This window comes from Schistocerca piceifrons, chromosome X (genome assembly GCF_021461385.2).
Source record: "Schistocerca piceifrons isolate TAMUIC-IGC-003096 chromosome X, iqSchPice1.1, whole genome shotgun sequence".
NCBI classification, from domain to species: Eukaryota; Metazoa; Arthropoda; class Insecta; order Orthoptera; family Acrididae; genus Schistocerca; species Schistocerca piceifrons.
Window position 1 is genome coordinate 974,418,861 of NC_060149.1, and position 7,798 is coordinate 974,426,658.

The window sequence follows — 7,798 nt, forward strand, 5'->3', positions numbered from 1 at the left end:
TTAAAATTGATCTCTCTCTTGCACACTCGGCAAACCAAAGATTGCAGAACTATCCAACTCACCGTATAAAACCCAAGACTCTCAAGACTCTTCCAGTCATTAAAAGAGACTTCATTATGTGATGAAGTTCTGGGAAAAACGTCGACCTGGTTCTGCAGTCCAGCCGAGATTATACGGTTTGCCTAAGGTAGACAGGAAGGACTTTCTCTTCGGCTTTTTGTTAGAAATTTGGGCACTCCTACTTATAAGTTGGCTAAGTATCTAGCGTCCATTCTCAGTCCCCCTGTCGGAAATTGCTATAATCTTATTTCCAATTCTCTGGTTTTTATTCAACATATGACTTCTGAGAATAGAAGCTTTCGAAATGTGGTGCTACAGAAGAATGCTGAAGATTAGATGGGTAGATCACATAACTAATGAGGAAGTATTGAATAGGATTGGGGAGAAGAGAAGTTTGTGGCACAACTTGACCAGAAGAAGGGATCGGTTGGTAGGACATGTTCTGAGGCATCAAGGGATCACCAATTTAGTATTGGAGGGCAGCGTGGAGGGTAAAAATCGTAGAGGGAGACCAAGAGATGAATACACTAAGCAGATTCAGAAGGATGTAGGTTGCAGTAGGTACTGGGAGATGAAAAAGCTTGCACAGGATAGAGTAGCATGGAGAGCTGCATCAAACCAGTCTCAGGACTGAAGACCACAACAACAACATGACTTCTGAGTCTCAATCCCAAGAATTGGCTCTTTAGTTTTGATGTTGCGTCTCTGTTTCCCAAAGTTCCTCTTGAGGATTCTTTGCAGTTAATTTGTGAAAAATTGGACAAAGAAACAACAAGCTTTGTCGCCATGTGTTGACGTTGACGTATTTTTTTACTTAATGTCAAAAGTTTTAAACAAACTGAGTGGCTATTGGGAGTCCATTATCCCCCGTGGTCGCCAATTTGTGGAAGATTGAGGACATTGCAACATGGTTCTTTAAACCAACTTGTTCCTGGAGATACGTCGACCATACGTTTATAGGATGACCATTTGGGAGGGATGTTCTGGATCGTTTTCTGTATCATTTTAATTGTGTGCATCCCAATATTGAGTTCATGAGGGAAGTCGAAGAGGACGGCGAACATCCGTTTTTAGGTGTCTTGGTCCACAGGAGGGGTGATGGGACATTAGGACAGTTTATCTGAAGCACACGCATACGAACAGATATCTTTATCCATCAGGCAGTCATCAATCCTACCAACGCAACGGGGTCCTACGTACATTGGAGAAAAGGGTTTACGCTATCTGAGATGCAGACAGTTTGACGCAAGAACTGGAGACTGGACATTCGCGGGAACTAACAGAAGATACAAGCAAATCTGCGGAATTCCTACATTTTTCGGGGAGCATATCTTCAGAAACAGGAAAAATTTTAAAGAAGTTTGATATTAAAAGTATTTTCCGTCCACCGCCTGAGACCACAGCTCTGCTGGGCTTAGTGAAGGATAACTTTGGTTCGAGAAAGCCCGGGATCTACACAATTCCCTGCAATTGCGGGAAAGCCTATATTGGACGAACTATTCGTACGCTCCAGTATCGTTGCGTGAAGCACGATCAGCATGCACATTTAATTCAGCCAGAAAAATCTGAGTGTCTGAACATTGTCTTACTGAAAAATATGAAATGTTGTACGTTGAGACAAGTGGTTGACCTTGCGTCGCTGTATTGGGACTGTGTAGTGGAAGAAGCCATTGGAATGCGGCTATCTAACAATACTCTGAATTGAGATAAGAGGTACCCTTTAACTAACAATTAGAACCTTGTTCTGTTTGATGTTAAGAAACACAATGGTCCCTGTTTCGGTCATCAGAAACTGTCAGTTTTTTATATCTATTGTTCCCACGAGCTTTCACCACCTGTGCGCTGTTGTGCCTGTCGCTAGAGGGCAGTTGTGTTCGCGCACGCGCGGTGGACCCACGGTCGATGGATATTTGTGTTCCGGCAGATAGTGCGACGGCTCACAGCCGTAGTATTGTAACCAGATGACAATGTGTTCCACCTGGAGACCTGACATGAAAACAACCAATGGGGACGTTTACGGAACCTCAAATGGTGATTCTGCCGGCCAATTCTATAGTTGTTTTTAACTATTATTCTATGTTCACATTCACATCAAGCATGTCAGAAGATGTACTGCTGATATAATCACGAGGTACGCTTACTTTCAAGGTACAGCTGCCATCTACATTTGAATAATATTCGCTGTGTAGCTGTCAAGTGTTTGAGACAGGGTAAGCTGTGTGTACTTCATGTGAAACTTATTTCTGCTGCCAAGGGTATTTAACTCCACTGGACGCTCTTTGTTGCTTCCGTACAAGGTAAAACAAAATTAACCACTCTGGAGCAACCCATACCTCTAGCTACGCTACATATAAATCTGACCACAACCAACATTTCATTGGGGAGGTGGCAGTATTTCTAACTAGTCAAAATCAGCCTCTGATTATCACAAGAAGCAACTGCATGGAAAAAAACGGGAATTTCAGAACATCCTTTAGTTACATGATTTGGCCTCACCAAACACCTGTAATACTTTACTCGGAAGAAACACAGCAGTATGATGAATCTCACAGGATACTGAGCTACAAGCGTGTGAATTGGGCATTGTTCAAGGAAATGCTTGAAAAGTCGTATCCCACAAATTCCCAAAATTACACAAAGCAGGAAACTTGTTGACGCTGTCAAAGCCCTTACCACCGCAGTTGAGGATGCAATAGCAGGTACCATTACAGTACTTATACCACAAGAATGCTCAATGGCCCTGCTCCCAGAAATACAGGGGCCGATGTCAATGAGAGATCATCTCGGGAGATACTGGCTGTACAAACAGCATATTAGCAGGCTCCAGGGGATCATACAGGCTAAATTAAAACTTTTAAAACCACAAACTGGGACAATACACTCACAGGGCTGCACACCACATGACCTGGAGTGTGGCAAATAGCTGTCCACTCCACCAAGAAGAAATACTACACACCAAGTTTACAAATACCTTACAGACCAGCATACTCCATGGAGGAGAAGCATGAGCTGATGACCAGAACACTAGCAACATCATTCACACTGAATCTGGCTCCTTCCAATCCAGCACTGCTACTTGAAACGGACCAGGAGGTTACATGGCTTGTAACCCATCCCAAGTGCAATGTAACAATACATACTGCTACACATGAAATTACACAGGTTATTAAGCACAAAACAGCTAGAAAAGCTCCTGGTCCCAATCACTTTCAAAACCGTGTCACCCAGGAGTTCACGAATAAAGCTATAGAGCATCTCACACATATGACGAATACCATTCTACAACATCAACACTTCCCTGTCCTGATGTTCAGGAAGCCAGGGAAATACCACTCCCTACCACAAAATTACGGAGCCATCAGCCTGCTGAGCTCCCTGAATAAGATTGTTGAGAAGATGATTCTCAAACATCTTACTATGCACTGCAACACCAATGACTCGCTGAGACTGGAGCAATTTGGATTCAGCAATCACCACTCCACAACACAACAACTCCTCTGTGTAGTAGAACATATTACACACACCCCCAACACCAACAAAGCTACAGGAGCGCTGTTCCTGGTCTTCAGTCATCTACGGCACAATCGTCTCATTCGCAAACTCTGCACTGCTAGTCTCTCCGATGAGCTCATACATCTTACACACTCATATCTCACCCACAGAAGCTTCAACACCGACGTTCAGGACAAACAGTCAATACAACACAGTATACAAGTGGGAGTACCCCAAGGCAGCATCCAAGGGCACCTCTTGTTTACTCTCTACGTCAATGACTTTCCAACTGAACAAAACACAATGGCAACCATCTACGCAGATGACACTACCATCCTAGTGCAAGACTGGAAACCATCAGGCATAGTTCGCAACTGCAAACAAAACTGCCTAGCTGGAACGACAGTGTGTTAAAGCAAATGCTGACAAGTGTGAAGCAGTTCTGTTCACTGACAAACCATAACAACTGCACAAACATTAAGTGATCTGGCATACCCACTAGCTCTGGAATGAAAATTAAGATCGCAAGGGCAAAGAAGGCAGTGAACGCACCGTCAGCCAATAGCCCACTGGCAAGGACCACACCACGACGGGAGCAGGCCCCTAGACAAAGAGAATATAAGTGCCGCTCCTGCCAGCCTCGGCTTCTCAGTATTTGGACAGGATTAGGACAGTATACGGACAGGCCTAGCGCAGAATGCTACAATAACAGTTATTAGTGATCCACAAACTGTGTGTCAAACTTGCACGAACATTGTATATATCAAAGGACTCGGATTTATACTGCATGTCGCCTATTGCTTGCGACACCATTGTAAATTCCAGGTTAAGCATTGTCAAGCTTCTTATTTGTAATAAAAACTATTAATGTTGTTTGCTTGAATTGTTGTATAGCATTTTGAGAATGCAGCATCCTTTAGGCACCCTATACGAGATGAGTGGGCAGGACCCCACATTAAGACTGCAGACAAATAACACTACACACACGCCCAATACGTTTCAGTGTGAAAGTCAAATACTTCAGTGCCAGGCCAACTGAGCAAATGCAAGGCTCAAACAGTGTTACTCTAAGCTCAACAGGTAAAGCACACTGAATAGGAGGGTATCGAGGTCCGTGTACATGATACTGATTAGACCCATGATGATACATGCAGCTGCAGTCTGGGGTTACGTGGCTCTGACCGCCTGTGCCGCCTACAGGTGATACAGAACGAAGTGCACCACAGTCCACACACACTGTCGACCTTCACAGAGAATACTGCCTTGAGACTCACACACAGATATTCAAAAAACTCACCACACGACTGTACAGGAACTTGAGACACTCTGACATTCACTTCATTCTTAACCTGGGAAACTACGACCACAACCACGGGTGAAAACACAACTGCTGAAAAACACTTCAATCTAGGGACAATTAATCACCTGTGGACAGCACAGCACAAGCTCACAGACAAAATAAACACTGGTGAATTCCTGCATTACAGCAAAACTAAATGGCATTGCCAGCTGCAAATATCTAGCTGACCAACTGGCAATACGGGAAAGCAGTATTGCACACTAAACATAAACATATCCAACCAAACCTCTTTATGGCCAATTGACCAGTCGTATAACGACCTTGGCATGTTACAAGTACAGATGCTGCAGGTGGCCCAGGAGACACTCAGGTGCACAGCCCAAGAGTACCCCTCCTCAATAGGACTGACACTCGTAAAGAGTGTTTTAAGCTGCGACAATGGTATCGAGCATCGCACGATACCCAAAACTAACGACAACCTCACCCTTGCAGACAGAAAGAAACTGCTACTGCTCTTACTATCTGTCCAGACTATTGCAGAAGTTCTTTTCCTTTGGTGCTTGCCTTGGCACTTTTCTCCCTCTGCCCTTAAAACTGCTATCTTCTGCTCACTTCTCGACCACTTCTATCGCGTCAAAGTGCCTGTATTAGTGGGTAATCCTACGGACAACATCATGACCCCACATCCTGTGCACTTCTCAATTGTAACGAAGCAAACGGAGGTGATGGTAGAACTTTGGTGATGGTCACCATGTCAGTGTGGGTGTGGAGTAGCTTCGCCCTTTAAAAAAAAAGGCATTACCACGAATTGGACCTGGGTCTTCCACATAGCAGCAAGATATGCTGACCTCTGAGCTGCTCAAATGGACAAGAGAGAATTTAGCATTAATTGCAAAGTTTGCAACCATAACAATCACAATATAAATAATTTACATAGAGAATATGCATTGAAGCTTAGGGTTAAGAAAACTGTTTTATATTCAGGTGCAACACCCTTTTAACATCTGCCAGCCGACATTAGGAGCAATCTGGAAATCCCCAAATATTCAAAATTAAAGTAAAAAATGTTTTATTATCCAGTACACCAATAATTTACCTGGATATGTGAATTTACCTACCTGTCCCACCTCAGATACACAACGCACAAACACTTTCTAACAGAAAACCATATTTAGCCATGCAACATATTCTCTAGAAGCAGACAGGAATGGTAGATGGTTTACTCCACAGAGGGAAGCTGGCAGCAGCTTTGGAATGCCTTTTGAAGTGGTGATTCCATCATAATAATAGCCTATGTGCAGGTACGGTTGGTTCTCCACGGAACAGAAACTACTGTACCGGTCCCAACGTGGCATTGACAGCATAAAGGGCATTGCACAGGAAGGAAGTATATGAATTTATCAGAATAAGTTTAGATGACAGTGTCCTGTGTAAAATTAAATGCCCATTTAGCATGAAGTATTAAATCAAAATAGTGGCAGAGCAGTTTAAGTAGCAGAGCATTGGCTTTTTTCAAGTAGTTGCTTCTCTGTATATTTATAAAAATAAAATGATGTAGAACTGATTCCCTTGAATAATGATTAATGTGAGCAGATTAGTAGTAGATGAAAATGGTTGTTAGTAGTTCAGTGGCACTTCTCACTTACTCGTTTTACACCCCTGAAGGCTCTCATCGGTGATGGAGCTGTTGGATATGCTGACCTCTGAGCTGCTCAAATGGACAAGAGAGAATTTAGCATTAATTGCAAAGTTTGCAACCATAACAATCACAATATAAATAATTTACATAGAGAATATGCATTGAAGCTTAGGGTTAAGAAAACTGTTTTATATTCAGGTGCAACACCCTTTTAACATCTGCCAGCCGACATTAGGAGCAATCTGGAAATCCCCAAATATTCAAAATTAAAGTAAAAAATGTTTTATTATCCAGTACACCAATAATTTACCTGGATATGTGAATTTACCTACCTGTCCCACCTCAGATACACAACGCACAAACACTTTCTAACAGAAAACCATATTTAGCCATGCAACATATTCTCTAGAAGCAGACAGGAATGGTAGATGGTTTACTCCACAGAGGGAAGCTGGCAGCAGCTTTGGAATGCCTTTTGAAGTGGTGATTCCATCATAATAATAGCCTATGTGCAGGTACGGTTGGTTCTCCACGGAACAGAAACTACTGTACCGGTCCCAACGTGGCATTGACAGCATAAAGGGCATTGCACAGGAAGGAAGTATATGAATTTATCAGAATAAGTTTAGATGACAGTGTCCTGTGTAAAATTAAATGCCCATTTAGCATGAAGTATTAAATCAAAATAGTGGCAGAGCAGTTTAAGTAGCAGAGCATTGGCTTTTTTCAAGTAGTTGCTTCTCTGTATATTTATAAAAATAAAATGATGTAGAACTGATTCCCTTGAATAATGATTAATGTGAGCAGATTAGTAGTAGATGAAAATGGTTGTTAGTAGTTCAGTGGCACTTCTCACTTACTCGTTTTACACCCCTGAAGGCTCTCATCGGTGATGGAGCTGTTGGAATATTACATGTGAATGAATGGCTGAACTCGATAATTTTCAAGGTATTCAGTATTCTTGTACAGTGCATTCAAAACAAAGTTATATAAAAATGAAGAGGGATGTGTACTTTATAAACTGGCTTGACAACAAGCACGCAACAAAGCAGTGTGATGTAGCTTACTCAAGCACCTCAGTTTCGCAGGAGGCCCTGAGGCAACAAGTACACACATCGTGTTTGCTCACTGTTTTTTATTGCCTGTGCTCGAGCACAGTATGAAATGTATTAATTTTTATGGAGTCAGCTATCCGTCCAATTTCCTTCTCCAATCTGGGGCTGCTTCCCATCTCTAATTAATTTGTCGTTAACAGGATGTTAATTGTAATATTCCCTTTAATGAACTCATTTTCAGCAAATTGCTAA